The sequence below is a fragment of the Toxorhynchites rutilus genome, chromosome 2 (genome assembly GCF_029784135.1).
Source record: "Toxorhynchites rutilus septentrionalis strain SRP chromosome 2, ASM2978413v1, whole genome shotgun sequence".
In the NCBI taxonomy this organism is placed as follows: domain Eukaryota; kingdom Metazoa; phylum Arthropoda; class Insecta; order Diptera; family Culicidae; genus Toxorhynchites; species Toxorhynchites rutilus.
The window spans coordinates 21,411,754-21,435,980 of NC_073745.1; the positions used below are offsets into that span (position 1 = coordinate 21,411,754).

General features: G+C 39.7%; 1 protein-coding gene across 2 annotated transcripts in view; it reads left to right on the forward strand.

The window, feature by feature from the left end:
* Window positions 1–24,227, forward strand: part of LOC129765639 (diacylglycerol lipase-beta-like) — a 111,853-nt gene that overhangs the window by 63,369 nt on the left and 24,257 nt on the right. The window lies entirely within an intron of this gene.

The window sequence follows — 24,227 nt, forward strand, 5'->3', positions numbered from 1 at the left end:
TTTTCTATCCATGTAACACTGTGACCAAATATGTTTCAATCAAGTGCTATTAACAGGTGGTTATCGAGTTAGCCTTAACCACTGGTGGGCTTCCAGTATCGAGGAAAATGTGGAAATATCTAATCGTTACTGAAAATAATCTGCCAGTTCCTCTGGGAATTTAAAATTACATTCATGTGAAAGAGTTTATTTTAATGTTTTCTATCCATGAAACACTGTGACCAAATACATTTGGTTTTGTGATTTTTCAATCAATCGCAATTAACAGGATAGCTTCTGAAGATTATTCTTCCCCATCAGTAGGATATTTCCGTATCCAATATTGGATGCATTAAACCTTGTGGCTCCAACGTAGCGCTCTCGTTTTCGAAGTTCTCCAAATATTCATTCATTCAGAATGAATTCAGAATCAACTTCAAACAAATGATCTCTAAATCAACGATAGTCCTACGTCACCCTTGCGGTTATACCATAGATATAACCCACTTCCTGTTTTTTAAATGTTTATCGACAGTTTTAGTGGCGCTTGTTTTGCATCTCTTTCTATTCTGTCACTTTGGGATTCACCCGTGGGTTCGTGTTGTCCATCGGATAGATCGATCTTTATTAACCTCAATTATTTCCACGTGGTCCAAAGATCATGCAAATTTCTCATTTGATGAGCTAGCGTCTAATTAGGGAGGATGGATAAACGGGAATACAACTACAGTATTCCTGGAAGCGGAATTGATTCGCAGTTCGCTTGAACACGACTTTCCCGAAACGATTTGGCATTGAGATTGGTTTGTTGGGGCGAATGTTGATTTATATTTTTTTGGCTTTTGCCGCATGCTTCCAGAATCCATACCGCTGAGCTGAAGAAATCATCAGACGAGTTATAAGCATTCGAAATACGGGTAGGGTTAGCACACAAACCGGCAGAACAAATGTATGGAAAAAAGGAAGTTCTTCCAGTTTTCACGAATTTAAACGGTTTAGAGATTAGTGAATTGTAATGTATAGCATATCAAACAAATCTTAGAGAATTTTGAATTCGATTGATATACAAATCATAAGAATTCGTTCACAGTGAAAATAGTTATTAACGTTAACTTTATTTCACAAAAACGTGACCTGTTCTTGATAAGTGGTCAGATTCAGTCAAGCATTCGATTCCTCGTGCGCTGTGCTTAGGGCTATGGTCGCGAACTTCCATACCAACTTCGTTACGTTCGAGTATCACACGCAATTCACGAACGGCTGCCTTGGGACTTTCACTGTTTTTGTAATAACCTCTCATCACTTGCAAACGTTACTCAGTTGTCATCTGCTACATGAAGATTATCAAATAACACACAGGATAAAATAGTACCAAATTAAAATTCGTTCCTACTTCCTGGAAACCCCATAGAAAATCGCAAAGCAATCAACTAGAAAAGTCCCGTGGACTGGAAATTAAAACAGATAATTGTATAGATAATCTCTAAATGTGCACCTTCGATATGATCGGTTTGGAATGAAGAGCCGGCCCTTTTTTTTTTCCTTTATTTAAATTAATTAGGCACAGCTGTCCCATAGGGCAAATTTTGGCCAATCAACCATTATAGAATATACATAACATAAACTTAATAATAAAACAATTAGCTATGAGGAAACGATTACCCGCGGCTTACTCGGGGTTAGTTCCAAACACACTCACACACATACTTTCCAAACATTCAATAGCTTTCATTCTCGCATACAAAAGGATGGACAAGGGAAGGGGAACTAACTACCTTATACTAACTAATACTATGTGTTGGTCTAGAAAAGCGAAGCGAACAGTGTACCAAATTATAATTGAATTTTAGATTTCATGATGAATTCGTGTAAGAGCTTCATGGTTTGAATGTCCTTGTTTCCAAGAATATCTCGAATTGGTTGAACAGGAATTCCGGTCAGAATATTGGTTCTATATGCCCCGTAACGTTCGCACTCCCAGACGAGATGGTCAATGATGGCGTATCCCTTGCTGCAGTCGCAGAGATTCGAATCGGTGATGTTGATTCTGAAAAGATGACCGTTTTGAGTATAATGATTTGCCATTAGACGACTCATATTTTTTATGAACATCCGTGAAGAAACGATCTGATCGAACCAAGGTTTTGTTTTAACGGAAGGAAGAATACTGTAGCAGTATCTACCAAGATCACTTGCAGACCACCCTTGCTGCCATGACTCGAGTGCCCTACTACGGAGAATCGGAAGAAAATCGTGTGACTGAATTTCTCTGAAGAAGATCTCGTTAGTATCACAACCGCACTTCGCCAATGTATCAGCCATCTCATTTCCGGCGATCCCAGAATGAGATGGAACCCATAAAAATAGTACAAAGTAGTTGCACGATAAGAGATATGCAACGGTATCTCTTATGTACAACACCAATCGATTTGTCTTTTTTGATGTTTTTGTATTCTTTATAGCGTTCAAAACACTAAAGCTGTCAGAACAAATAAGGTATTTACCAGGAGGGAGACCTTTGATGTAATCTACCACGAATAAAATCCGCCGTAATCTACCACGATAATTCCGCCGAGAATATTGAACAGGGGTCAATCAACCGCCTACTAACCTCCAGTTCAGTGCCAAACACTCCAAACCCCGCACACTCATCCTTCAGGGAACCATCTGTGTAAAATACAGCGTCCGCAAAATATGTTGACAACTTTTCTTGGAACAAGCTCTTTACGGAAATTGAAGATCTTCCGCTAAGCATATTTCTTTGCAATGAAGTATCAACCGAGACACAAGATATCGTAGAGGAAAAATCGATGAAAGTAACATTTCATCGATGCTTCAGTTGTAGGTAGGGTGAGACATTCTCGATATGAAATAAGAAACCTTGATTGTGGATTCCTGTCGAAAAGAAGATCCAAGCCAATCCTAACGTCACTGGAAGCAATATGACAACTGACAAGGTATACAGTTTAATTCGTTAAAACGATTTCTGAGGGGCAAAACGCCAGCTAAAACCTCAACACTTTTTGTATGAGTCGACGCCATCAAACCCAAGCAAATCCTGAGACACCTGAATTGAATGCGATCAAGTTTGATAAAGTGCGAATTTGCGGTCATACTAAAAACGAAACAACCATATTCCATCACTGAACGAATAGTGGTTTTGTACAGTTTGATCATGTCAGCGGGCTGGGCTCCCCACCAAGAACTCGATATAGTTCGCAAAAAGTTGATCCTTCTCTGGCATTTTTGTACCAAATATTCTATGTGGACTTTCCAAATGCATTTGGTGTCAAACCACACTCCGAGGTATTTGAAGCTGTTTGACTGAGAAATTAACTGTGTATAGAGAGTTAGCTGCAGAGATGAAGGTGGTCTTCTTCTAGAAAACATAACAACCTCAGTTTTGGCGACAGAGAATTCAAAGCCAATATTCGCAGCCCATTGCTCCAGATTATTCAAGGATGATTGCAAAGCACTTTCCATAAACATAGACTCCTTTCCACGGCACCATAAAGCACTATCATCGGCAAACTGTACCAGTGTACAGCCGATCGAAACACAACTATCGATATCCCTGACATAAATGTTATACAACAAAGGACTGAGAGCAGAACCTTGAGTTAGACCAAGGCAGCTAGTGCGCACTGATTTGACCTCATAGTTGTTGAAAAACTTCATTATTTTTGACGATAGAAGGTGAAACATAAATAGGGCCAGTTGAACGGGAACTCCAATTTGACACAGTTTGTGGCACAAAATATCAATCAAAACCGAGTCGTAGGCTCCCTTAATGTCTAGGAACACAGAGACTAGCTCCTCCTTCGACTCGAAAGCATTCTGAATATCTGTCGCTAAAAGTATTTGACAGTCTCTCGTACTACGCGCCTGACGGAATCCGTACTGGGTTGCGGATAGAAGATTATTCTTCTCCACCCAAAATTCTAGCCGATGTAAAATCATTTTTTCCAATAGTTTCCGGACACACGACAATAGACCTATGGGGCGGTATGAATCAGCAAGTCCTGGTTCTTTTCCAGGTTTGGGAACGGCTACTACCTTCACCTCCTTCCACGAGTACGGAACAGTGAAACTTTGGAAAATCCAATTTAGAGATTTTAATAGGAGACGCATTGCGGACAACGGTAGATTTTTAATGAGAGAAAACTTTATACCATCTGTACCAGGCGAAGAATTAGTACTCTGGGTTAAAGCAAGGTTAATTTCGAACAAATCGAAGTCTTTAATCAGATCATTTTCGGTGGTAGGTAATTCTCTGAACTCAGGACATGCACAAGGGACAAACGACGGACAAGTCTTGTTAGTAAACTCCTGTATCCATTCTGCATCATAATTGTCAACGCACGACGGAGGAGGATAGTAATTACGCAGTTTGCGAGCTGTGTTCCACAATGTACGCATGGCTGTCTCTCTTGTCAAAGAGTCTATGAAGTTTTTCCAATAACTACGCTTTTTCGATTTGAACAGTTTTTTGCTACTGGCCTCAAGCCGTTTATATTCCAGGAATAAATGCATCGCACCACGTTTTTTGAATTCTCTTAATGCCTTAGAACGTTTCTTTACTATATCAGAACACTCTTTGTCCCACCAAATTGTAGGAGAGCTACTAACTGAAGAAGAGGCAGGGGCGGGTTTCGTTTGTGCACGATGAGCAGACTCAACCATTAAATTAGAAATATAATTATGGAGATCTGGTATGGCCACCTCGCAGCAGTCCGTGGCTCTGGAAATATGCGATGAATATTGTACCCAATCAATATTTTTGGTGATATCAAAAGGTACTGTAGCTTCAAATGAACCCCTTTCGGAAAATTTGACATGAATCGGTAGATGATCGCTTCCTGCTGAATCATCCAACACGGACCAGGAGCAATTCAGCGCAAAGCTTGAAGTACAAATTGAAAGATCAACTCGACTACACCTAACCGGTGGGCAAGCCAAACGGGTTATCTCACCTGTGTTTAAAATGGAGAGATCAAACTTATCCAACAGATCGTATATTAAGTTTGCTCTACTATCATCGTAAGCTTCACCCCAAGCACAACCGTGGGAATTGAAGTCCCCGAGTAAAAACATCGGGCGAGGAAGTTGGTTGATCACATTTCTTAGAATCGGAAAACTCAATGGGCGTGACGGAGGAATATATATCGAAGCAACAGTAATCCACTGGCCACAGACATCAATAGAGCACGCCACTGCTTCAATTGGACCCAAGTTCACCAACCGAACACGGTTGTATGAATAATTGTTTTTGATACCCAACAGAACCCCACCAGCCCGACTATCGCGATCGGCACGAATGATGTTAAACCTCGGAACAACAAAGTTCAACTCCTCGACCAGAAAAGTTTCGGATAATGCAAAACAATCAGCATCGACACAATTCAAAAAGTTTCTAAGATTTGCCTGTTTCGGCAAAACGCTTCTGCAGTTCCACTGGAACAAGGAAAAATTCCGACCGGAATTAGCTATCGATAGTCAAGAACAAACCAAGGAGGGACCAAGAAACGATGATTTTCGCGAGAATGGTGTTCAAGAGAGGAGATAACTTCATCAGTGTATCTGTCCATACAGGATTTAATACAAAAATATCAGCAATTAGTTGATTCAGATCTGTGATGTTCAGTTTACCTGAAGTTTGATCTTTATTATTTCGTTCATACTGCTGTGAAAATCCATGAGGACGGGGAGCTTTCGTTGGTGAAATCATGGGTTTGGGAGTAGAGACCGTAGGGCTTAACGGGGGAAAGTCTTCTATGTGAATGACAGGCGAGGACTGCTTCGGTTTTTTGGCGTGTTTTGGCATGGAAACATTTTTTCGTTTTGGTGCCGCATTCTGACTACAATGTGGAACCTCTTCATCCAAGTCCGTAAGTTCTCTGAGGGAATCGTGCGGATTGTCATCGTTGACAGCAGGGGCGACCTGCCGAAGCATCTCGGCGTAACTCAATTTTGACTTATGAATCACTCTGTCACGAGCAAACCATGCCCGTTCCTTATATAAGGGACAATTCTTTACGTCAATATGAACACCATTACAATGTAGACATATGGCTTCCAAGATGGTGCACTGCCCATCTGAATGAGACTGTCCGCATTTGCCACAGCGAGCTTTATTAGCACAAAACTGTTCTGTTTGACCAAATCGTTTGCACTTCTGGCAGAGCATCAACTTCGGAGAAAAAAATCGAACTGGAATCAGAACATTATGAATACAAAGATAGTCTGGCATCGAAGAACCACTGAATGTAACCCGAACTTCGTGTGATGGAATAAAATTCTTCTTTCCATCCAAAATGGCAGTCACACCTAAGCGATTACACTCTAGAACCGGCACCGAAGGGAGCCGAGGATCTTTAAACTTTCCTTTGCCATGTTTAACAACATATTCTATCTCTAGATCAGCCTGATTAATTACTCCATCGATCTCAACACGGTCGCTCGGTACGTAAACCCGGTAAAGGCGAAATAGAAGCTCATTTGAAACGACTTCATTTGCCTCCTCCCGATTGGCAAACATAACCCTTAACTTACTAAAGTTTATCTTTTTTATTTCCTTAACGGATTTAAAGTTTTTCTTAAGCTCAGCCGAAACAAGAAGTACATTAATCGGCTTCTCTTTCTGGCGAATAAAGACTTCAAACGGCCCCTTTGCCGTGTCGGGGTAGCAGCGGATTCGAATTTTTTTATCCGGAGGTAACTTAGCCCTATTCTCTGAGGATGTAGGGTTAGGATCATCAGCGGACTCGATCCCTTCCATCACTCACCAACCAACCGAAACCAGAACTCAAAAGAGAAAAAAAAACAATTGATACTTAGCTTCAGAATTGATGAACAATGATCTACACTTATGCACAATAGCAAATTGATTTTCTTTGAAATTCTTTTATATGAGCTTGAAAATTATTTCGGGAGCAGAAATAGTTACGTCAGCTCTCGGACGTGACTTGCTATGAACTGAAGAGCCGGCCCTTATAACCGTATTTATTTTTTTGATCTCGAAGTTGCTAAACTTCCTTGATTTTAACATCAATTGCGTGGATAATCCGGAATTCTATGGATTTCGTGAAAACATCAAAGTCAGCAAACGACTTTTTCATAAATCATTTATTTTTAACAGGCTCAGTTTAAAGTTTAAAGGAGCCACATTCCTATTGATAATTTATCTGTTCAAGTTCAAATGTTGGCTTAGCTGGAGGTCAATGCTGAAGACCTCCAGCTAAGCCAACATGCTTTCTTTCTTCTGCACCTAGATATTCAATAACAGTATAACCTGTTGTACAGCACAGTAGAAATAAATTTTCATCATACTTATGCGAAAAGAAGTTTGACTAGAATGAAGTAATGATAAAGTTATCTCTTAGCATCACTTATTAGCTGATCTGGAAATTAAACATACAATTCACAGGATTAAGAAATGTTGTTAACTATTATTAGCTGGAGCAAGACTAGAAAGAAACTCGCATATTATATATCTTGGAACGAAGGTGGAGCATGTGTTGATATTTCGTTTGTGCTTCGCTTCTGTGTATAATCTGAGAATATGTTCTGAAACCCACGATTTTGCATGTCTATTCCGCACGGTCGCTGAATAGATACTGATGGTTAGTTGATTGTCTGTTTAGAGAGGCTTCAAACTTTGTATTTTTGACGTAGGACTACGTCTAACCGGAAGATATAGGGGGTGAAATGAAAATCTAGGCACTGAACAAGTAGGAAAAAATGCAAGATTGGAACGCTTATAACACGAGCATTTCTCAATAGATCGCAAAGGTTTTTACATCAATTGATAGGAAATATATCTACGCATCTATCATAATAAATAACATTTCATTTTTCTTGAGATAAATAATTGAATAATTATGAAATATCAAGCATTGTCCAACTGCCCATATGTGCCCATTTTTGATTGGTCCATTTTGTGCTCCTCAAATCGTACCGACTAAAACGGGCAACCAGAGCAGTAGCGAAATAGAATGAAGCACGATTGGAAAGGAAAAAGAAAAAAAATGAACGAAACATTGGTCGCAGTCTCACACATGCGTATTTCCCGAGCCAGCCAGTCAGCTTAAAAATCCCCGCTCCGCTGCCGTAACGATCATTCTCATCCAAACCGTACACCACATCGTTTCGCATCATATCACACCAACAAACCAACACAAGCAGCCATGGTTGGATATGGCAAAGGAGGAAAAGTGAAGGGAAAGGCAAAATCTCGCTCGAACCGTATTGGTCTGGAGTTCCACGCAAGGGTAGCTAGGCCGAGCGCGTTAGTACCAGTGCACCAGGCCACCTAGCCGCCGTTATATAGTTTCGGCCGTCGAAGTGATCGAGTTGGCTGGCAAAGCTGCTCGCGACGATAAGAAAACCCGCATTCAGAACAGACCACATTCGGTTCGGTGGACACCAAGGCAACAACAGGCAGTTGCAGCGAGTGGCGAGTGTCAAACGCAATCGAAAAACGGCAGCAGGTAGCATAAGAAAAAAGTTTGTTCTTTATACAATCTGCTTTGGTGGCAAATCCAGTACAAGGCGGCATAGAGGGCGTTCGAAATGTTTTTTTTTTCAAAACCACGAGTACTAAGTTTTCTAAATTGGAACCATTCCACAAAACAAGGCGATTTTCAGGGCCATTAACCCTTCCAAAAAAGAGTTTAGGAAATACAGTTCAATGCATTCTAAAATAATATCCAAAATAATAATAAAACACAAATTGATTTTTTCATAATTTGTTTGCCAGGATATGATGAGTATGTGAATTTGGCAGTTGTTATGAGCTTATTGCTTCTAGATTGAAAGTACAGTAATTGACATTTAGCTCGACATTTAGCTAATTGTATGCAGGATGGCATTCACGAATTTTCTCGCTAGCAAGAACTTGGTTAATAACTGATGTTGGAAATTGACTGAGGTTACATCTGCATTGTATAGAAACATAACTAAGGAGCAACATGATGAGCTATGTATTTCCTGCTGCTCTGTTTTTATTTTAAAGGACTTTAATCCGAAGGTCATCCGTCCCTGTATTCACTGTTGGTTTTTCAGAAAGCTTATAGCTCGTCTATTTCGCGACAGATCGTATAGTTCGTCTCCAAAACCTCAGTTCTTTTTCATTTTTATTTACATTGTTTGCGGAGACTACAAATCTTACAATTCATTCGTTTCCGAAACCACAGGTTAAGGTACGGTAATATGCTCAATGGTGAAATATATGATAGTGAATGAGCTGGGGACCACTATGCATTCCCTATCATAGCCATCATTTTTATTGTACGATATGTGCATACGCCAAAAGATGACCGGCGTTGAACATTTAATAAGTACAAAGCCTTCAGAAAAATATCAATAAGCAACTGTAAGACAGTGAGAAAAAATTGAGAAAGTTTGTAAAAAAAAAACGCTAAAACACAACATCAAAGGTTCTTTTCAGCACCTCCAACATGTTCATAAAGAGTAAACAGTAAACTAATCCATTTTTCAGTTAGATAGGTAGGTATTCACGTAGGAGAAGAAAATAAAACAATATATTTAAAATATATATTTAGCCAAAGCTGTCCCCTTTGTATAGTCCTACGTCACTCCGGTTATGTCCCCGACATTACCCACCCGTCTTTTTTTTAGTTTTGAAATATAGACACAACATACTCAATAATTGCTTTAACAAATCCTGCGTATACGGTAATGCTTTTGAATCCGGACACTTTTCCATTATAATATCATACCAAAGCATTAACATTTTTTGCATGTTAAATTAATGTGACTGATAGTTACTCTCAATTTAATGTACCATGCATATTTGGGCAGTATATTATGTCAATATTTTGTAGTAATTGAAGTTATCATCGTCAGCGTTTTAGCGTCCGGATTTCCCTGCATTACGATAATAACCCTTCGGTATCCTCGAAGAGCTCATTTTCCTCCAGAAGTTCCTCTGGATGTGCTCGACTTGGCTTCACTGTATGTACTTCCCCCCGTTAACCGTAAGCGTATTTCACACCTAGCTGTTCGATAAGGTTTTTGCATACGCAAGCTACATTGGCCGTGTTTCGAACAGTCGATTATCGAATTTGTTTTCCCATAACGAGACAGTAATTCGACACTTGTCGTTTATCGCATGGCTGAAGTGGATCTACATAACCATAATAATAGGGACTTTAGGTTTATTTTTATTGTATCCGATGGTAAAAACCATATCATTTGCTGCCTTGGGAACCGAACGATAAAGCTGTGGGAAGTTTAGCACGTGTTTCGGCTCACACTCGTTTGCATAGATAAGGCGGAAAAATCATTTCCTTCTATCGGGGTTCGCTCTATTGCTGAAGTGGCGAAGGAAAAGATTATTCTGTTGATATATTATTCTCTGTCGAATTGGCTATAGTAGTGCTAAGAACATTATTTTCATCCGTTGGAAATTTTCATTGTCATTGTCAGCGAAGAATTCGCTCAGCGAAACTCACCTTGCCACAAGTGGACGGATTATTTGTTAAACTCAATTTGCCTTCACTCACAATCAGAGCAATGCAATTAGAACCAGCTCGGTAGAGAATGCCTCCCACGAACGCTCATTTGTCACATACATATGTTCTTGTGTGGCTGGGAAAATTTATTTCAGGATAATTAATTAATACTAATTCACATCTATTCCATTAAGCACAGGTGACGTGCACCAAGATAATACAGAGTGCTTGGAAATTCCAGAATTACACTACGATTGTTTCCCTTGGAGCTGTAGCAGCAGCAGGAAATCGCGACAAACGTTCTCAGACGTGAAATAACTGCTACGCGCGCATTCATTCCTCATTGTAGAATAATTTTCCTATTAACGGTTCGCAAGCGTTTCTGCTCGTGATTTCGCTAGGGTGGAAAGGTTCACCTCAAGCGGAAAGCTACCACGTTACGATGCATCAACAGCCACCCTAGAATGAATAATACAATCTTGGAGTCATATGATGACTCACGTTGCATGGAAATCATTCGCTAGATCTAATGCAAATAACTTTTCCCTGTCAGCTGAAGGTAGTAATCATTCTCAATCTAAAACCCCCCTTCGCCTAGATCCTCGTACAAACCAAGTTCATTGATCGAAGGAATCACCTTTTCCCTGATTAATTTGTTATTTTCCATCGGACGTAATTTCTCAGGTCCTTGCATTCGGACCTTTCATGATGACGAACAGAGGCCAATCGCTAACTGGAGGTCAAATGATCGTGCAATGCTGCATTATTCTGTGTGCACATTTTGTAAAGCGTCTTCGAGGTTTCCATCGTTCATCGCGTTTCGTTGTTCGGTTCAGTTGCATTTGAAGCGGTTAAATCGTGCTCATTGTGCTCACCGTATATTTGATATGATTCAGTTGCATAATTCATCCCCACCTCCGCACCTCCGATGTCCAAGCTACGTACGCTCAGCATTCACTGGCAAGCAGCAATAATTCTAGCACCAGCCGTTAGAAACGCTCGCTCGGAACTTGCTATCGCTTTTCAAACTGGAACCGTGTTCGACCGCAGCAGCAGCAAGAAATGCAGCTCAAGGACTGCGTTTTTTCGCTACACTCTCGCGCCTAATTGAATTGATTGAAGCGGTTCTGGCATGGTTCCATCAAGCTAATATAAGTTTTAGTGCTGCTATTCCCCCAGAAGTCGTTTGCACTTTTATGGGTTTCCGCAAAAGGTCAAACGTGATGTCGATGGAATCAATCCGAGGGGAATGATATCGTTCACTGATCGGGCTGCATCCATGTCGAGCGCATAATAACATTACGTTATGCTATTCAATACTGGGATGTGCTCTTCGAATTGGATGCGCGAGGTATTTGTACCGAAACTTGATTTTCTTGTGCGGGAATTGTGAACGGAAAGAATATCCCAATTTTACGATGAAAATAAAATAGAATTTATTATTTTGTCATCCTTCAATTTATTAACGATAACTGGATCATTGAAAGCTGAATTTGAAGCGCACATTGGCGGATATTAATTTGAATGAAATGAAATTACTGATTCACTGTATGTGTTGATTCACTATTGAGCGTTTTACTTTGTTTTTGTTTACATGAAAAGTGGTGACGCGAATGCTAGATTGTGGATACAAATCAACAGACTGCGTCGGGCGAATGTTTCAGTACAAAACGCAAGTAATGTAATCTGTTTTCACCTTAAATTGTAATGTTAGTTTGAAATTGAACAAAATGAATTCTACAGCTTCAAAATCGAAAAAGAAGTTTGCTGAGAGAACATTCCGAAAGGTGTCGCCAATAATTACTCATATAATTGGGAATGTATGTCATTTCCATGCAATTAGGAGTAAAGGGTGTGTCACATCAAATTGCATCACGGAAAAAACGCTGTAGAAATTCGCCCAGTAGACCGATCCTTTTGAAAATTTTAGCCAGTAAAATAAAAACTATTAAACAACTTTTGGCATTTTCTTTTATTCATACTTCGAGCCCAAGCCCGTATGCTCGCACCTTCCTCTTTACCCCGTCCATAAGGTTCTGTACAACGTCAGGTTGTAGTTTTTTTTTGAACAGAAATCCATTTTCTCTTGAAGTCCGCCTCCGATTTGACAACTTTTGGGTTCTTCCGGAGGGCCTGCTTCATAATCGCCCAATATTTCTCTATTGTGCGAAGCTCCGGCGCGTTGGGCGGGTTCATTTCCTTTGGCACGAAGGTGACCCCGTTGGCTTCGTACCACTTCAACACGTCCTTTGAATAGTGGCACGAAGCGAGATCCGGTCAGAAGATGGTCGGGCCCTCGTGCTGCTTCAATAGTGGTAGTAAGCGCTTCTGTAGGCACTCCTTAAGGTAAACATGCCCGTTTACCGTGCCGGTCATCACGAAGGGGGCGCTCCGCTTTCCGCAAGAGCAGATCGCTTGCCACACCATGAAGAACAACAGGCCCGGCAGCTGACGAAAGTCCGCTTTGACGTAGGTTTCGTCGTCCATTACCAGGCAATGCGGCATCGTCAGCATTTCGGTGTACAGCTTCCGGGCTCGCGTCTTCCCCACCATGTTTTGCCTTTCGTCGCGGTTTGGAGCCATCTGAAACTTGTAAGTACGCAGGCCCTCCCGTTGCATGGTCCGCTGGACGAATGTACTTGACAAATTCAGCTTATTGGCGACATCCCGGACAGAACTTCTCGGATCACGTCCAAACTGCTTAACTACGCGCTTGTGATCTTTTTCACTGACGGAGCATCCATTTTTGCCGTTCTTCACCTTCCGGTCGATGGTTAGGTTCTCGAAGTATCGTTTTAGTACTCTGCTGACCGTGGATTGGACGATTCCCAGCATCTTACCGATGTCCCGATGTGACAACTCCGGATTCTCGAAATGAGTGCACAGGATTAATTCACGACGCTCTTTTTCGTTCGACGACATTTTTCCAAATTTACGAAAAATTGACAGTGAAGCATGGCCAACGTGATCTATACACTCTTATCTGATTATAAGCGAAAGCTGAAGATATAATTCCTAAAAATTAAATTTCTACAGCGTTTTTTCCGTGATGCAATTTGATGTGACACTCCCTTTAGATTGGCTGCAAAATGTACATGACCGGATCAAGACCATGGGGGGTCGGTTTAGGACCACCATTTTTGAAGGTTTCGAAAAATGGAACTTCCGATTTGGCCTCTATTTTACTTATTTTTAGCGCTCGTGAACAACATCGACTAGTATAAAATATAGTTTAATAGTTATAGTATTCATTTCAATGCCGAAGGTACCAAAAATCTAAAAATTTTCGTGATGAATGATCGTTGCAATTGATCCATGCTCTCGGTTTGCATGTAACGCAGATCATTGATTTGCTGCTGGTGTAGATCCTTCGTGAAAGCGTACTTTGTATCTATGTGTTTGGAACGTTTCTCAAGACACTGGGATTCGACGATCTTTATGCACGACTGGTTATCTTCCTTGCTTGGTGGCTGTAGGTCGTTCAGTAGTTCTCGAAACCACATTAGCTGCTGACATCCGTCCGCCAACGTTACGAATTCGGCCTCCGTCGAGGAAAGGGCGACACAACGTGTTTGCTTTCGTGTTCCCCAGTCGACAAGACCGCCACCGAACTTCAGCAGAAATCCGGAATTCGATTTTCTGTCTCCTTCGTCACCGGCCCAATCAGCGTCCACGAAACACTCCATCTCGCCGCATCCGTTCTTTGTAGTGTTCAAATACCGAAGGACTCACTTGGCTTCGGTCCAGTCGCGGTTTGTTGGGTTTGTAACTTTTCTGCCCAGCAGTGAAATGGATACGCAAATGTCCGGCCGAGCATTGACCGAAACGTAAGGCAAACAGCCTACCATATTGCGGAATGACGTGTTTGTAGGCATTGCACATTCCTCCTTTTGCTTGAGGTATCCGGAGCGAACCGGCACTTTCGACGGCTTGGCTCCATCGTGTCCGAATCGTCGAATCAGCTCTTCGATGTAACTTATTTGATCGAGAGTGTCATGGTCTCCGTCTCTCGCCACGTGAATCCCCAAGAAGTGCTTGAGTTCGCCTAAACAGGATAACTTGAAGTGTTGCTGGAGCTGTTGACGAATCTCCTAAAAATCTTCATGAAGTTGCAGGCGACGACCATATCGTCCACGTAAATAAGGATGTAGGTCACCTTTCGGTAATGGTTGCGAATATACAGACACGTATCAGCTTCAGCCTGGTGGAAGCCCATGGACTTGAAACTTCGTCGATCTTCTTGATCCATGCTCGAGCGAACTGCTTGAGCCCGTAAATGCTGCGCATGAGGTGGCAAACCATGCCATCGTGTCGATCGAAGCCAGATGATTGCTTCATATACATGCCCTCTTGCAGCTCCGCATACAGATAGGCGTTCTTGATATCTAGGTACTTAACCACCATCTGCTGCTTACTGGCCAAAACGAGGACTGTTCGAAGAGTCGTTTGACGTACTTCGTCGTAGTCTTGGCCGAATTTCTGCGCGAATCCCTCAGCGACTAGTCGTGCTTTGTGCATCACAACTCGTCCGTGTGGGAGGATAGTGTTAGAAGCGAGGAAGTATTCGGAAATCGTTTTAATGTTTTCAGAGATGACCGTTCAATTCTACCATAAGTAGAGAAATTGTTAATCGTGATTTGTTATATAAGAGATGGAAACATCTTAAAAACCCCAATGCTCTTCTTGATTTTAAAAGAGCACGAAACAACGTAAATGAGCTCATACGATCTGCCAAACGAAACTATTTTTCAGCCAGGCTAAACACGAGTTTGCAAACAAAAGAATTATGGAAAAATGTCAAGAAGCTAGGAATTAAAACACCGGAGACAAAAACTGTCATTAAGTTCACTGCTGATGAAATCAATCACTCTTTTTGCAGAAATTTTACTGATAATCACACAATAATTCATAATTCTAATGAATCAACGTATGTGGAGCGTGAATCTTTTTACTTTGATAGTATCAACCAAGAAGACGTTATTTATGCCATGAATGCAATCAAATCAAATGCTCTTGGGCTAGATATGTTGCCATTAAAATTTTTGAAGGTTATTTGTCCGATATTAATTGAACCAATAACGCACCTATTCAACCACATAGTTACTACGAGCGTTTTTCCAGATGCTTGGAAAAAAACCAAAGTTATACCCATAAAGAAAAAAACCCATTTGAGCTCATTGGACAACTTGAGACCTATCAGTATCCTTTGTGCATTATCAAAGGTGTTCGAAAAAATAATCAAAATTAATATAAGTAATTATATAAAAAGATATGACCTGTTAAGTCCATTTCAGTCCGGCTATCGAGCGAAACACAGTACAAAAACAGCAATGCTCAAAGTATTTGATGATATTGGAGTCGTGATTGACAACGGAAGGCCAGTAGTCCTAGTTCTTTTAGATTTTTCCAAAGCGTTTGACACCGTTTCTCATGAAATACTGTGCCAAAAATTAAAAACGAAATTTACATTTTCAGATCATGCAGTTAACCTAATTAAATCGTATCTGTGTTCAAGATCGCAGGTGGTTTTCAATAATGGAGTTTTTTCGTCATTTCTTTCCATAACATCAGGAGTTCCTCAGGGCTCAATATTAGGACCCATTTTATTCTCCTTATACATAAATGACCTCCCTTGTGTAATTCAAAATTGCGAAATCCACCTCTTCGCCGATGATGCGCAAATATATTACAATTGTTTAGGAAAATGTGCAATTAAAATATCTCAGGAAATTAATGAAGACATAGTGAGAATTTATGAATGGGCGTGCAAAAATAAACTAGCACTGAATGCTAATAAAACAAATGCAATTTTTATTGGTGGTTCTTTAAACGATTCACTGAAACCGGTTTTGTTGTTGAACAATGAGATTGTTCAATTCGTCGACAGCGCAATCAGTTTAGGTATACGTATCGAATCAAACTTCGAATGGGACAATCATGTAATGTCACAATGTGGAAAAATATATGCCTGTTTGCGAACTCTTTCCAGAATTTCTTCATTCTTATCCACTGCTACAAAACTGATGGTATTTAAAAGTTTAATTCTCCCGTATTTTATAGCATGCGATTTTTTACTTGACTCTATTTATGTGGCTACCTTCAATAAATTAAAGGTCGCCTTAAACTCATGTATACGCTACGTTTTTAATTTAAGTCGGTATTCTAGCGTTTCACATCTGCAGCATATACTTATTGGATGTCGATTAATACATTTCAGCAAACTTCGTTGTTGCTTTCTTTTGCATAACATCGCGAGTACAAAACAACCGAATTATTTGCACAGTAAACTTCAAATTATGAGGAGCAATCGTTACAAAAAATACATATTACCGCGGTATCGTACAACCAAGTACGGGAACTCATTTTTTGTTCGAGGTGTCGTACATTGGAATTCATTACCTGTATATCTTTCCAATCAAAAATCATTCTTAGCTTTCAAACGAGGATGTAAAGAGTATTTCAGTTAAGTTAGTATATTTGTGTATTGTAAAGAGCATTTTTTGATAAGAAATTTTTAATATTTTGTATAACTTAAAACTCGTAAATCCAAATTGATAAATGACACTTTCTACTAGGAACAACTCAATGTAACATAAAAAAGACTTGGTCTTACGTTGCAAAATAAGAATAAATATGAAATGAAATGAAATAATCTTCACAAATCCCATAAGAAATCGGGAGGCGGTGTCCTTATTGCTATTAATTCATTAATACATTCTGAACATATTCCAACACCAGTATTCGACGAGTTTGAGCAAGGTATCTTGCCTCTTTTTGGATTGCGGGAACTTCAGTCCAAGAAACTTGTACATAATAATACCATACATCACAACATGGCAATCCCCACTGCAAACCATCATTACGCTACACGACAGGCACATCACTTATTGAGAGCTCAAGCAACATCTAGCATTGGTCAACAGCGTTTTCTTTTTTATGGACCGTCCCAATTCAATGTTTTACCTTTGCATATCAAAACGATAACTCGTTCCGAGTTGTTGAGGGTCAAGCTGCGTTTGCATCGGAAGACAAAAATAAACAGTTTTATCATATACAGTTGTGTTCAAAATAATAGCAGCGCCTAATGCTATTTCTATATTATTATTACTATTCATGTATGGATGGTTGATGTTATCAACTAATCATATGAATATATAAAGGTGTCATCACCCGTTCAAAACCCATATTGTTTATAGCAATATTTATACAATTTCGTTCAGTGTATATTTCATTTGACACTTCGGGCTGAGTCCGTTTCGCGTTGTTAAAAATAATAGCAGCGAAAAACGATTTCAAACAAAGTTTGTTTCCATTCGGAGTTTTATACAAGTTTTGCTATTTTGTTAGTCGGTAAGTATATATAAACTAAGATATGTGCAAGAAAATATGTTTGTTTTGTTTGTATTGCAGAAAATGGATCGCGGAAAACACTGCTCTGAGGAGCAGCGCAATTTTATCAAAACGTTGATAAATCAAGGCAAAACTAACAGTACTAAGTACAGCAAACAGTGGGGTGCTCGGCCAAAATGATAAGCAATGCTTTGAAATGGAAAGACAAGTTGGAAACTCGCGGCCGGAAACGTTGCGCTTCAGAAAGAATTGATCGAAGAATCATCAAGATGTCACGGACTGATCCAACTTTGTCTTTGAATAAGATCAAAGATGAACTAGACTTAACTATGAGCACTGTTACAGTCAGACGACAATTGACGGAAGCCAAACTATACGCACGCAGTCCTCAGAAAGTACCATTGTTGACAAAACGTCGTGTTTCGAATCGCCTTGACCGAATGAAAAATGACGTAATGTTTTGTGGACGGATGGGTCCAAAATAGTTTTGTTCGGGTCAAAAGGTCGTCGGCAGTATGTGAGACGTCCACGCAATACGGAATATCAACCGCAGTACACGGTTAAGACAGTAAAGCACGGCGGAGCAAAAATTATGATATGGGGAAGTTTTTCGTACAACGGTGTCGGGCCAGTTTATCGCATACCAGGCATCATGGATCAACATGGCTACATCAAGATACTCAGTGAGGTTATGTTACCTTACGCTGAGGAGGAAATGCCACTAAAATGGGTGATGCAGCAGGACAACGATCCTAAACACAGGAGCAAACGTGCTAAGGCGTGGTTTAAGGAGAAGAATATTGAGGTTATGGAGTGGCCAGCGCAGTCTCCAGGCTTAAACCCTAGTGAAAATCTGTGGGGAGATGACAAATAAGCTGTTTCTGAAGCCAGACCAAAAAATGTGGAAGAATTATGATCTGTAATTCGTGATTCGTGAGCTGCAATACCTGATTCTCGCTGCCAAGCACTTGTGGACTTTATGCCGAAACGGTGTGCTGCTGTTATTAAGAATAAGGGCTACGCTACAAAGTACTAAGGTGGATGATCATGTTACAGAACAACTTCGAAATCTTTCATCATTTTAATCATGTTTTCCTGGTGTTGACAGAAGTACTGCTATTTTTTTGAACACTAACTTTTTTGAACAAATGATTATTTTATTGAATAATAAAATGAAATCTCGCAACCAATACCATACACTTGTTCTATTGAAACTCCATTCAAAATACACTATGAAGAAAATTCGGAGCAAAGCGCTAATTACAAATTATTATCTTATTTCAGATTTTAAATCAGCACTGCTATTATTTTGAACACAACTGTAAATGTAGTCAGCATGTAAATGTTGACAGACTATTGCCCCATCCCTCTTTTTTTTAGACAACAATGTTCAAGCTACACACATAATGTTTAATTAATCTTTGTGCTCCTATTCGATCCCTTAAAAGAAAATAAATTCAATGGGATCCAACTATTATCCCAATGGTTATGGGTTGCCCTCTTACCTCTGTGTTGTAGTGTCCTGTTAAAAAAAAACAAAAAGGATCGAAGCACTTATTGCAGGAGAGATACATATACTTGCATATGTTTAGCTCTCCCCTGATCGTGCTCAAATTAGCTGTTATGAGAAATTCTTTGAAGTTACTGAAAATATTTTATCTTCCTTTGCACCATAATCAAAAATCAATATATATACAGGGATTTCAATCAACGAAATGCGGACTTTATCACTGATTTTGACAATTAATTTATCTTGCTTTCAGTTGTTCTATGTTTATAGATAACACCCAAAAACCATTTGATTATGAATTCGAGGAAGTCTCTGGTTACACTAAAGCAAATTTACCAATCAATTAGGTGTAAGCTTAACTATATTAATTGGCAGGATTTATTTAGAAGTGTGGAAAACATTGAAGTAACAGTGACGACTTTTCACTCGATGATCAATGAAATTATAGAGGAGGAGATACAAACAAGACGAAAAAAGAGAAATATAAAAACAAAATATCCGATTTGGTTTAATCAAAACATAAAGAATCTAAAAAATAAAAAAAAGAAGGCAAATAAAACTTATAAGAAATAAAAATCTGACGCTAATCTCGAAAAATATCTGAACATTTGCGAACAACTCAACTCAACAGTAAAATCGCCTTTGAAGTTTACAACTTAAAAACAGAGTTGGACATAAAGTCTAACCCGAAAAGCTTCTTTAATTACATAAGAACAAAATTTAAAAGCAATGGTTTTCCATCACGCATGCACCTTGACGATACCGTGGGGAATGACTCAGAAAAAAATTGGAACCTCTTTGCAACATTTTTCCAAGAAGTTTATATTGAAACAGCTGAGGAGGACCGAGATCGTGACTTCTTTGCATTTCTTCCAGAATTTCCATGTGATGTTGGAGTCAGAAAACTAACTTACATTGAAATTTTTGACGCATTAAAAAAACTTGATGTCTCGAAAGGGCCAGATCCAGGAATTCCACCGGTTTTTATAAAAAATTTGGCATCTGAATTAACTCATCCACATATATGGCTTTTCAATAAAGCATTGGAATCAAAAAGGTTCCCAAAATATGGAAAAACTCTTTTCTTGTACCTATATTCAAATCCGGTAATAGATCCGATGTAAGAAATTATCGTGGAGTTGCAATTATTTCTTGCATTCCAAAACTCTTTGAAGCCATAATAAACCAAAAACTTTTTCAACAACTAAAGACACGAATTACGAATGAGCAACACGATTTTTTCAAAGGACAATCAACAACAACAAATTTGCTGGAACTTGTCACATTCACTTTGAATGCAATGGATAATGGTAATCAAGTTGAAGCCTTATACACTGACTTTAGTAAGGCTTTCGATCGTGTTGATATACCCTTACTCCTTCTTAAACTTAAAAATTAGGCATAGAAGTCAAGCTATTGAAATGGATAGAATCATATTCGACTGACTGCACGCAAATGGTAAGATTTAATGGGAACATTTCAAACCCAATATTTGTTACAACCGGAGTTCCTCAAGGCTCTCATTTGGGGCTGCTTTTGTTCATTTTATTTGTTAATGACGTTTGCGTTTTTCTTAACAGTGTTAAGGCACTTATCTACGCAGACGACATGAAGCTGTATATGGAAATAAAGAATGAAGAAGACTCTCAGACATTCAAAAATAAAGTTGACTTCTTTTATAATTGGTGCACTAAGAGTTTATTACAGCTTAAGGTTAGGAAATTCACTTTGATGACTTTTACAAGAAGAAGAACATACTTGAACAATGGTGTTAAGCTGAGAAATCAACCCATCAATAGATATCAACGAGTAAGAGACTTAGGCGTGGCCTTAAGGCGGCATTCCATCTATTAAACATGCGACATGCTACAAGTCAATGGTAAACAACAATGGATATGATACTTGCACCATTTTTTATTTTGTTTCCACCTCAGCCGCTACACAGCAGTATGCGAGCGCTCACTGCTACAGCATATCTGTTCTTGTATTATTGTGTTGAGGTATGATAATTGTCAATAAATGACGTAGTTGCTCCAATATTGTCGTGCTACAGACGCTGCACCGATCCGCAGGCCATTGGATAAGGACAACATTGCTCGACAAGATCAATTATGTCGTAAAAAGAGACACTCCAAGAAGCATAACCATTGACTTGTAGCATGTAGCATGTTGAATAGATGGAATTCCGCCTTTAGATCTAACTAACCTAACCTAGCCTAACCTTCGTTGATCATTATAATACAAACATCCATAGACCATAGAGCAAATAATATGTTGAGCTTCATCAAACGCTTTAGTTACCATTTCCACGATCCACGTACACAATAACAACATTGTATATTACATATGTCAGATCAATTCTCGAATATTGTAGTATTGTATGGTCTCCCTACATAACTTCACACGAAGATAGAATTGAATCTGTACAAAAACAATTTTTATTATTTGCACTTTTTAAACTAGGCTGGTCTTCATATCATCTCCCTCCATATGAAGCACGCTGTATGCTAATCAATATGAAAAGCTTAAAAGAACGTTGGAACTCTGCCATGATTCTATTTATTATTGACATCATATCACAACGAGTGGACTCAGAAGAAATATTAGGAAACCTAAGTTTTTTATGCACCGATTAGGCACCTGAGAAACCCTAACATTTTCTACATAGATTACCGAAGAACGAATTATGTCAAATATAGTCCTATTAATCGTATGATGAGCCTCTGTAACGAACACAGTGAAATAATTGATGTAACCATATCAAGGTCAATGCTTAAAGTTTATCTGAATACAATAAGATATAGTTAAATTTCACTGTAATATTTGGGCAGCAAATTTAGTCTACGCTGGTTTGACGAAATAAATAAATGAAAATCTGGTTATGTAACATGTTAAAATCCTTTTTTGAATTAAACGGATAAATTATCCAGCGAGCTCTTTCTACTTTTTTAGTTTTAAGTAAGTAGTTTTAAGTAGTATTGAGAATGTATCGGTCTACAATTTTAATTGACGACAATGAATAAATAAATAAAATTCATCGATGAAAATCAAAGTTAGAATTTTTTTGATTTTTTTTTTTCGTTATTATCTTTATTATCTTGAAGGCTTTTTCCTTCTCACACTTGGATAACGAAATTCACTTTTTACTCGAAAAATATACGATTATCAAATATCTTCAGAATATTGTAGCTTTGAGTCGTTTCTTCTGATCTCTCATCAGTCGTTTGAAACTCGATCCGGCGACCCCACCAAATTCTGCAGCAGTCGCCACCAGTTGAGGTCAGGGTACTCAACCGGAATGCCAAACCACCACGACACGGGTTCTTGATCGGAAGCTTGCCCGGCTGTAACACTACTCTCGATACCAAAACAGGTGTGGGGAGCCGTACTTCCATCCGCACGAACGAAGTTTCGCAACTTCTAGTCGTTAGTGACATAAACACACAGCATGAACTAGAACAGCCTGGTGTACAAACACTCTGGTGCATTGTGGCACAGTTTATGTGGAACTCGCGACTCGCCAACGAGTGAATGGAACTGCAAGTCAAACGAAACGGCCTTGTAGAACTTGTCTCCGAGCAGTAAGCGTCTCGATTGATTGGTATTTATCTCCTCACAGCAATCAAACGGAAATATCTGACTGCGCAAGAATTCGTCTGCACTTCTATGGGTTTCCGCAAAAGGTTAAACGCGGTGTCGCCGCCTGGATGTCAATTGGATCAATCTGAAAGTGGGGTGCGTTCGTTCGGTTAGTGCACTTTCTCACATAGCATATCATTTGAATGTCGTTCACGCGGTTCACGCTGAGATGTGTGCTTTATTGGGTAACGTTTTGGCTCTGTGAAATATGTGCACACGTGCTTTGAAGACTTGTGGTGAAGATCGAATATTCCGATTGGTTTAGAAACGAGTTTCTCATTTGGGCAAGAACCGGTTCCGAAAACCTATGACGATATCAACCGGAATAATTCAAATTAATCCGGAATTTAATGCCGCAATATTATCGCTCGGGTGCAAATGAGAATTTGCCACTTCCTTGTTCACGTAATGATAGAACATTTTCATCACGATCTTCGAACCATCGGTGCAGTTTCTATCGGTTGATTTATGCGTTTTCATTATACTATTTCACCCCGTAGCACGCATTTACGCTAACCGCCATTCCCTTTCAACACGAACACCTCGAGCTCAGGTGATTTAATTGCTATTGCAATGAATGCAAATTGATGCGCTCTTGGTCAGCACCAATAACAATGCATCATCTTTCCCGGCTCATTTGCTACGGGACATGGCTCGACGGGGTCTGACCAACGGCCAACCGTGTGGCTGAGATATTGGTGCATAAATGCGGAGTGGATTGCCTTCATTCGCGAATGATCATCAGCGCATCATTATCGGCAGGGACCGCCCTTTGCTGGTACTGCTTGCTGGCAATAGCTCGGCCCCATTCGGGCTGGATAGATACTATCGAACCAGGGCTGGTGGGCTCACATAAGGTTATCGCGAGTGTTTTTTTTTCACCGTGACCCCGTGCCATAGCTGTCAGTGACAAATTAGGCTCACTTGGGGCGGTACAACTGTGGCGTTTTTTTAGCCGGCGGATTATTAATATGATTAGTTGCCCGATGTTGGGGTTCATCGTAGTTCAAAACCATATCGGCAGGCTGGAACTTGTTGCGAATCTAATTTGATTGGACATTTCCTACAGAATGGAATTATGCACCATAACCACAAATTAGCATTAACACCTTCATTTAGGACCACAAATGAACCATCACTAACGCAACATATTGTTGTATAATCGTTAGAAGAAAACTATAAACGTCAATAATGTACACCTAGGCAGTCAGCACGCGATATGGTTGGTGCTAATGATTGTCGGGTCGTTATGAAATCGACTGACGACGACGTTG